Source organism: Cucumis melo, chromosome 10, assembly GCF_025177605.1.
Source record: "Cucumis melo cultivar AY chromosome 10, USDA_Cmelo_AY_1.0, whole genome shotgun sequence".
NCBI classification, from domain to species: Eukaryota; Viridiplantae; Streptophyta; class Magnoliopsida; order Cucurbitales; family Cucurbitaceae; genus Cucumis; species Cucumis melo.
This window is the reverse complement of record NC_066866.1, coordinates 18,088,491-18,098,360: the sequence shown is the minus strand read 5'-3', so window position 1 is coordinate 18,098,360 and position 9,870 is coordinate 18,088,491. Positions and strand designations below refer to the sequence as shown.

The 9,870-nt window shown below is 32.9% G+C and overlaps 1 long non-coding RNA gene across 1 annotated transcript; it reads left to right on the top strand.

Moving 5' to 3' along the window:
• Positions 1-265: 265 nt before the first annotated feature.
• On the top strand, positions 266-9,109 carry LOC127151197 (uncharacterized). Its single transcript, XR_007823919.1, has 4 exons — positions 266-5,427; positions 7,235-7,315; positions 7,402-7,461; positions 8,629-9,109. It is a non-coding gene; the product is annotated as an uncharacterized LOC127151197 (long non-coding RNA).
• Positions 9,110-9,870: the final 761 nt, after the last annotated feature.

The following is a 9,870-nucleotide window of genomic DNA, read 5'->3' as shown; positions in this document are numbered from 1 at the left end:
TTAATTATATGTATTTATATATGTATAATTATTGTGGGAAATGAAAAAAAAATAATTATATTTGTGAAAAAATATAATTATTAGTAGAAGGATAATTATTTTGGGAGAAGAGAAAAGTTGATTGGATGAGAGAAATTAAATGAGGAAAGAGAAGGTTTGATTTATTTTCAAAAAATAAATAAAAAATAAAACAAAAAAAGAAAAGAAAAATATTATTACTATTATCATTATTATTATCTATTTAAATAGGTCTCCTCGTTCCGTGTAAAGTTATTAAATCTCATCTTCTTCCTCACGTTAAAGAACCCTAGCTACAGTCCACCTCCTTCGCCAGTCATTTTTCGTCCAACCATTTTCACCCTATTGCTCCAACCTTTATCAGTCGTCTTCCGTCGGTTTTCTTCGTTATGAAGCCACAAGCTGTCATCCAATGATAGTTCACGGCCAAAACATCGAGCTTCCCTTCCGCATCTCTTCTCCATTGACAACCGCCACTTCACCATCTTCGTTTGTCCCGTACTGTTCAACTTAGACGAAACCGAATCGCTCTGCACCAGTCCCATTAACACACTGTTTGTTTTCTCCCTCTGTGTGAGCCAAGTCCGTGCCTCGCTCTTTGAGCCACAAGCCGCGCATCCTTCTTCCTTGCCAAGCCATGTGCGAGCTCACGCCTCCTCCTCTAGACGAGCCGCTCGGTAGTTTTTTCCCATCCTTTGAACTGTTTGAGCCATTTTTTAAAGTTTTAGGTGAGTTTTTTTATGAGTTTTAGTACACCCATCAAATGTTAATTTTTTTGCTCTAAATAAATTTATTTTAGATCTAATTTGGAGTTTTTCATTTGAATGTTCAATTGGCTAATTTGAAAAAATTAACTTTGAATTTTTCCTAATCAAAGGTTAAATTGGTTTCAACCTCAACTCTGGAAAGTTGATTTGGGAGGATTTTGAGACAATAGTCAACTGTTAATTTTATTAATTAAGTTATTTAATTTGCCTTTACTATTTAAGAGTTGTTCAATTTGAAAATTGTGATTGTCAGCTAGGGAATATCTATTAGCCAATCTCTCAGGTAAGAGATTCTACTACTAAACTTTCGAACCTAAATTTAAGAGACTACATGCGTTTATAGATTATTCATTAATGGTAGCTAAAATGCATGGTTGATTTGGGCAGATGTTGACTCATGTTATGTCTTTATTATGCATGATTTATGGATTCCATTTTTTATGGACCGTTATGCATTATGATTCATGTTATGTTTATGTCAATTGTTGCATGTTTTTAGACTATTGTGTGTGTTTGTTAACTTTAGCTGTTAGGCTTTATACCTCACCTATATTGTGTTCCTACCTATAGGGTTACTCACACGACTAAAGGTGTAATGGAATAAGAAACATGCACATCGGAATAAGAATCGAAATTCGACCCTAATTGAATCTAAACACTTTAGAAGTTCACATGCATAAAAAACGCCTAAATAAAATAATTAGGGTTAAAGGAACTTACCTTTGAAGAATTTGCGAATCCTCGATCAGCACCTCACAAACTCGAATCAGGACTACCGCTATAGTAACTCGCTATTCTCTAGTCTTAGAACCAGGTTATGGGACCCGATTAGGTAAAGGAATTTCAGAAATAGATGGAAATTTAAGGGAGAGTTTAAGGGTTGAGACATAGAGAAAGATATTTTTTAGGTTTAGTTTTTGTAATTCAAAATTACATAAATGGCCAAAATTTTTGTTCAAAAGGAAAAATGTCCTTTAAATAGACTAATGACATGCAAAACTGAATGTAATTAGTTTATTAAATCTCAACACCTAATAATCCACTAATCATTAGTGGAACTTAGTGAGCTAGGTGTTTACATCTCATGTAGCCACCTATCCCACTAAGTGTTAGTGGGATTATCCAACAAAATATTGGATTTTCTCACTAACTTTAGTTCGAGGGCAATATGGTATTTGACCATTCAAGTCAAAGTCAAACTTTAACTTTTTCTAATAAAAAGCCAACATTTTGGCTGTTTACCATTTTGTCTGTGTTGACTAATTTTGACCACTCGAGCATGAACCTGCATTTAATTTTTTTCAAAATTCAAATCATATTTGAATATAAAGTCTGTCAAAGTTTGACTTTTCAAAGTCAAAAAGTTAACATTTTGACTTTTTACAACTTGGACTATTTCCATGTATTTCGAGCTTTCGCATATGAATCTATATTCATATTTTTATTATTTAAATCATATTTAAACATAAAGCTTTATCTAAAACTGATAACCGATGATTTTATCACATATATTCGTCGGTTTCTCTTTCTTTACTTAATTTGAACAATTCAAATTATTCCAACATATTGTTCTAAGTTAATTCCATATGAGCTAGTAGCGGAACCTAATGGACCTATAGATCATGGGCTCCAACGATCCAAGATTAACTAGCTTAACTCTTATAGACCGAGCTAATCAACATTCGTTAACTAACAGGTCATTTCACTAAAGTACCATAATTGCACTCCCCTCACTATAGATATATTTCTATCCATCTGATATAACCATGATCAATAAGTTAATTCTTCACATGTTGTTTGTAATCTTGGCTAGGTCAAAATATCGTTTTACCCCTAAGGCAACATCTTGTTCCTTAAGTTCCACTGATTCACTATTGAACAATTGGTTTAAGATTCAATCTATAAATCGAATCTCTCTTAGGCCAATAAGAGGATAGGGTCTCCTGTTCAAGACTTGGATTCAGTCCTTAAGGGAACAACCTTTCTACTAACCCTAAAGTTGGTAGAAGTGAACTTCGTCTTGCATCCTATGTCCCTAGTTATCCACCTGGTCTTACCCTTGAAATGGAAGGCTTGTTGGGCCAGTGTCATTGAGTTGCCCTCACCTATGCAGATCTAAGGATAATTTCATGTGAACAGAAGTTCATAGTTAGCTCAAGATTAAAATTAAGTTACTTAGGCCATCATAATCGAAATAGTCAGTTTTATATAGACAACGGTGTTATAACTTAAAAGTGACTATTTCATGGTTCCAGTCTTATTCAAACTCTTTACATATGATGTCCCCAATACTATGTCTCTACATGAACGATTTAGAATCACATCGTTTGTACTAACTACAAAGTGGACCACATCCATAGTGTCTCCAGAACAAGGCACCCAACCTTATTCGTGCACTATGGATCGTTTGGGCTATAAACTCGAACTTTATCCATGTTTATATCTCTACATAAAGTTCAAGTCTACACTAGATAGCCTCAGGACCTTAGTTTATTGGACTCAAGATTGTAGTCTTCTATTTTCACTAATAAGCCTCAATAATCACTTTATTGATCGAATAGAATATAATTTTAAACTACAAACTATGAGTTTTAGGACACCAAATTCCAACAAGGTGTTCCTACAAGACCACTCGCACGATTAAGGGTGCACCTACAAATCACATGCACGATTAGGGGTTAGTTACACTATGTTCAGACAAGGTCACTTGCACGACTAGGGGTGTACCTATGGATCGTAGGCATGATCAGGAGTGTGTACCTACAATCACTCGCACAACTAACGGTGTTTCTACGGAATCACTTACATGATTAGGGATGTTTGTATGGTCTCACTTGCCAAGTGTGCTGCATTTGACATGTAACATTATTATTACGTTTCTAACGGGAAGTTAACAGATTACCTAGTGAGACTAGTAGTGAGGTCCTTTACTAGGTATACTTTTATATACTTAATTTTTTTCTATGTTTAATATTTCAGGCAAAAGTAAATGATTTGGAAAGCTGGCGTGTGATAGGAAGGACTAATAACATGCCATATGGGAACCTTATTTTGCTTGCACCTTTTCTTCACTAGTTTGAGTATTTTGATTTTTAGACATTTTATTTAAAAATTTATTTTATCTATTTATCTTTATTTTATTTAAAAATTGTTAGAACAGGAAACTCATGCTTTCACAGTATTTTTAATTGATTTTGTCAATTTTATGTTTTTCAAACATATATTTGATATTACTTTAATAAGAATTTTAGTTTTTCCTTTATTTAAGAAAGTGTCTTTTCTTTTTTGTCTTTAAGTAATTACCTCAACTTAATTGAAGAGTTTGGGTTGTTACAGTTGATATCAGAGTCTAAGTTTTACGTTCTATAGACTGACATACAATGTGAATCTTTGATTTTTGTCTCTATGGCTATTATGTCCTTCATCACTCATCAGGTATGTTTTATGATATAAGTTTATGTTTATGCACATGACTTTGCCTGTATTAAGTTAGAATAGCTTGAATGTTATGACTTAATTGTGAAGGATTTTGGAGGTGGAATACTGAAAAAAAATGTCACTACACAAAGGTATACAAAGAGGTGGTTGGAGAGGCAGACGAGCAAGGCGTAGTCAACCTGCTGTACAATCTACCAACTCTACTGCACCTGTCACACATGCTGACCTTATTTCTATGGAGCAAAGGTTTAAAATTATTTTAACAGAGGCGTTAGCACAGTTCTAACCATCCTACCTGTTGAGACACCAATTGCATCTTCGAACTTGTCAAACCAGTTTCAGCTAAGGGAAAGCATTTGTAGGATTTCAAGAAGTATGAACCACAAACTTTTGATGGATCTTTGGAGGACCCCACCAAGGTGGAGATGTGGTTAACTTATGTGGATACCATATTTAGCTACATGAGATGCCTTTAAGACCAGAAGGTGTAGTGTGTTGTGTTCTTGCTTAGGAAGACAGGTAGAATCTAGTGGCAGACCATAGAGAGGATACTTGGTGGAGATGTGAGTCAAATCACGTGGGAGAGGTTCAAGGAGAGTTTTTATGTCAAGTTTCTCTCTGCCAACCTGGAAATGCCAAGTGTCAAAAATTCTTAAAACTGAAGCAAGGCTAGATGACAGTATAATAGTATGACCAGAAGTTTGACATGTTGCCCCTGAGTTAGTCGAGACTGAGGCTGCTAGAGCTAAGAGATTTGTCAAAGGCTAGAGGAAGGATCTTCAAGATTTTGTTTAAGCCGTCAAGCCAGCTACCCAAGCTGAAGCACTACTCCTAAAGGTGGATATGAGTGCCCATGAGGATGATGGCCTGCCAAGGGCTTCAGGGAAGAGAGCATCAGTCTCCTGAAATTCTGCAGAGGGATCTGAGTTCAAATGGCACCTTCTATCGTTAACACTAAGAGATCGTTGAGGTACGAGGGACCACAAGGGAGTTGCCTACTTGTTGTGTTTGTAGGAAACATCATTCAGGTCACTGTCTGGCCTGTAAAAAAGTTTGCTTCAGATGCAAACAAGAGGAGCACTTTGCTGACAAATGCCTTCAAAGACCATTCGAGGTTGTTTCAAACTAGGGTTCTACCTCGCAACAAGGGGAGAGTTTTTGCTAGTAATTGACGGGAGGTCGAAAAGCTGGCACAATGTGATAGGTATGCTTCTAACTTTGGACATTATGCACTAATACCCTTTGTAACGCCTCAAAAATTAAAATAATTTCTTAGTTTTATTTGATTAGGTTTAACTTATTGGTCGTTATTTTGAATTCATTTAATGAAAATTATTTGGTCTTGTGGAAATTAGAATTAACTACATATTGTTGGTTGAAATTTTTAATTAAATGGTGGATTTGAATTTTTTGATTGATTGAGAGTTAGATTAAAATGTATGTTGTGTGGTTCTAAATTAAAGCTCTGGATTTTAAGAGTTATGGTTAATTATATGTATATGTATATATATACAATTAATTTATGGAAGGTAAAAATAATTATATTGCTGAGAATATAATTACTTTGTGAGAAGTTGTATATTTATTTTGGGAAAATAATAAAAATTAATTAATTGTTGAAGGATACTTATTTGGAGAAAAGATATTTGTTGAGAGAGAAAAAGGAAAATAATTATGCTATGGGAAAATATAATTATTAGTATATTTATTTTTTAGGAAAAGATAAAAGTTGATTTGATGGGATTTAACGAAGGAAGAGAAAAGTTGGATTTATTTAAATGAATAAGGAAAAGGGTTTATATTAATAATAATAATAATAATAATAATAATAATAATAATATTATTATTATTATTATTATTATTATTATTAGGGATCTTTTAAAAAATATAACAAAGTGGCAAAATATTTACACTGTATTAAAACAATTCCAAAAACGGAAAAAGCCCACAGGCCCACCGTGGAAAATACCAAAAATGCCCCAAACAATTCTGAAAACAGAAAAAGTCCACAGGCCCACTGTGAAAAATACCAAAAATGCCTCGTCAACCACATCGTGAACAATACCCGCGTATTATATTTGGTACACAATCGTTTAGATTTGGCTATTGTTTGGTACACAATCGTTTACTTTGGTCGTTTAGATTTGGCTATAATTTATCTTTTCAATTTTATTGTTTAATTTTGTTATACGATCATTTAATTTGGTTACGTTTAAATTTGGTTACACGATCATTTAGATTTGGACCCAAATCTAAATGATTTTTTTCAAAATTTGGTACACATTCATTTAGATTTGGCTGAAAATTTAGTACATGATCGTTTGTATTTGGCTAAACGATTTTTTTAATTCTTTTGATACACAATCGTTTACATTTTGCTACTCCAATCTAAATGACTTTTTTCAAGATTCTTTATACACGATCTTTTAAATTTTACTATTTTTTGTACACATTTGTTTAGATTTGGTTACTCAAATTTAAACGACGTAAAAAAAGAAAAGGAAAAGAAGATTCTTTATACATAATCTTTTAGATTTTGCTATTTAGATTTTTCTATTTTTGTAAAAAAAGAAGAGGAAAAGAAGATTTTTTATACACAATCTTTTAGAGTTTGCTATTTTTTGTACGCCGTCGTTTAGATTTGGTAACCCAAATTTAAACGACGTAAAAAAAGAAGAGGAAAAGAAGAAAGACATTGAAAGAAATCGTAGTGGAAAAAAAAGAGGAAGGCGATGAAAGAAACCGCAGCGAGGAGGAGAAAAAGATGGAAGAAAAAATCTGAAATATTTTAAAAATGGCCACACGTGCCAAAACCTCTTTTGTTGAGCCAAGCTGCCTCTGCTTCCTCTTTTGCTTAACTAAGCTACAAAGCCACTTCTTAACCTTTTCCTAGCCGATTTCAGCCACCTTTGGTGAGCTTTTGATTGCGTTTTGGATATACCCATCAAGTGTTAATTTTTGGACTCTAAGTATATTAATTTTTTATCTAAATTGGAGTTTTTTCCTTGAAGGTTCAATTGGCTAATTTGGAGAAATTAAACTGTAGAATTTTTTTCCAATCAAGTTTGAATTGGCTTCAATCTCAACTTTGGGTAAGTTAATTTGGGAGTATTTTGAAACATTAACCAACTGTTAATTATATTAATTAAGTCACTGGTTTTTTTTCTCTATTGTTTAGGTTTGGTTTATTGTAGAGTTTTGATTGTCAGCTAGGGGCTTTCTTTTAGCTAATCTCGAGGTAAGATATTATACTATTTGACCTTCGAATTAAATTTAAGAGACTGCATGTGTTTATAGATTATGCATTGATGTTAGCTAAAATGCATAGTTGGTTCGTGTAAATGTTAACTATTGTTACATGATGATTAAGCATGATTTATGGATTCCATACTTTACGGATTGTTATATTTTATGGACTGTTATGACTGATGATTCGTGTTATGTTCATGTCGATTATTACATGCTTTTGGACTATGGTGTGTTTATTAACTTTCGTTGTTAAGCTTTTTACCCCACCTATATGGGGTCAATGGCACAACTAGGGGTATTCTTATGGGATCACTTGCACGATTAGGGATGTACCTATGTATCACAAATATGTTTAAGAGTGTGTACCTACAATCACTCGCACAACTAGAAGTGTTCCTATAGGATCAATCGCACGATTAGAGGTATTCGTACGGTCTTATGCACCTAGGTGTGCTTCATTGGACACAAGACATTATTATTACGTTTCTAACGAGAAGTTAACATATCACCTAAAGGGATCATTAGTGGGTCTTTGAATGAGTATATTTTATATACTCACTCTTTTCTATGTTTAATATTTCAAGTAAAGGGTAAAGGATCTGAAAAGCTAGCGAGCGATAGGAAGGGTCCGTGACATGTCATATAGGGACCTCATTTTGCTTTGATGTCTATTTATCAGCTTTTTCGTATTTTGATTTTTAGACATTTTATTTAAAGATTTATCTTATTTATTTATTTTTGTTTTTCTTTAAGATGTTAGAACCTGCGGGTCACGTTTTCAAATTATTTTTGTCAATTTATGTATTTCAATTTATTTGATATTAATTTTATAAAAAAAATATAGTTTTCCTCTTTTCAAGAAAATATCTCTTGCTATTTATCTTTTGAGTAATGACTTTATTTAGTTTAAAAGTTCGAGTTGTTACATCGTTTGACTCTAGGTCTTCGCCTTTTTTTCTTCTTTTATATCTTTAGTCTTTCTCAACATGTGTATCTAAAAGTAAAGCATCTGGGTTATGTGCTGTCTATATCTACTTCGTTCGGAGAACTTCTGTTGTCGAAAGAAAAGATAAAAGCATGTCAGATAGATATAGAAAATCGTGTTTTGGATGTACTCTGTTACTTCTTGACATGTGTGACTTTGATGCAATCATAGGCATGGATTGGTTATTTGCAAACCATGCAAGTATAGATTATTCTTGCAAGGAGGTAGTTTTAATCCTCCTACAGAAGCTAGATTCAAGTACAAGGGGACGAGGATTGTGGCCTTATCCAAAGTCATCTCAGCCATGAAGGCCAGGAAGTTGCTCGATCAGGGTACCTAGAGTATCTTGGCAAGTGTTTTTAGGCGCTACATAGGCTGAAGTTTCTTTAACATCTGAACCAATGGTGAGAAACTATCTCGATGTTTTCCCATAAGAGTTTCCAGATTTACCACCTCACAGAGAGTTTGATTTTGCCATTAAGTTAAGTAGGCACAATGGTATTTGACGCGAATAGTGAGACTGCATGAAGTGTCTATCTTGATTGTTTCTGACAAGAGAGTCAAGTATCCTAAGCTGTTTGATATTACAACTTTTGAGGACTAAAGTTTTTTGAAGGAATGAAGATTGTAATGGCCCAAAAAATTAAGATAATTGTGGAGTTAATTATTTTAGTTTTATTTAATTATGTTTAATTTATTGGATATTATTTTTTAGAAAATTTGAGTGAGAATTATTTGTTTTTGTAAAAATTAGAATTAATTAAATATTTTTTTGAATGAATATTTAACTAATTAGAAGATGTTACGTGCTTTAATAAAGATTGTGGTTCTAAGAGTTTTTGGTTAATTATATGTATTTATATATGTTAATTATTGTGGGAAAAGAAGAAGGAAAATAGTTATATGTCTGAAAAAAATATAATTATTAGTAAAAGGATAATTATTTTGGGAGAAGAGAAAACTTGATTGGATGGGAGAAATTAAACGAGGAAAGTGAAAGATTTTATTTATTTATTGAAATAAATAAAAGGAAAATGAAAATAATAATAATATTACGGAACTTTTCATAAATATAATAAACTACTAAAATATTTACGGCCCGTGTAACAAAGCCCATAAAATTAGCCATTTTTAAAATATTTTAGGTTTGCCCTTCCATCTTTTTTCTCCTCTCTACTATTTTTATCGTCTTTCTTTCTTTACTCTTCTTTTATTTCGCTGCGATTTCTTTCCATCTTTCTTCTTTTCCTTTTCTTTTTCTACATCGTTTAGATTTGGGTAAACAAATTTGATTTCTTTCGTCTATCTTCTTTTTCATTTTTTTTACGCTGTGTGCATTGTCTTTCTTCTTTTTCTCTCTCTTTTTACATCGTTAAGATTTGGGTAACCAAATCTGATTTCTTTCTATCATTT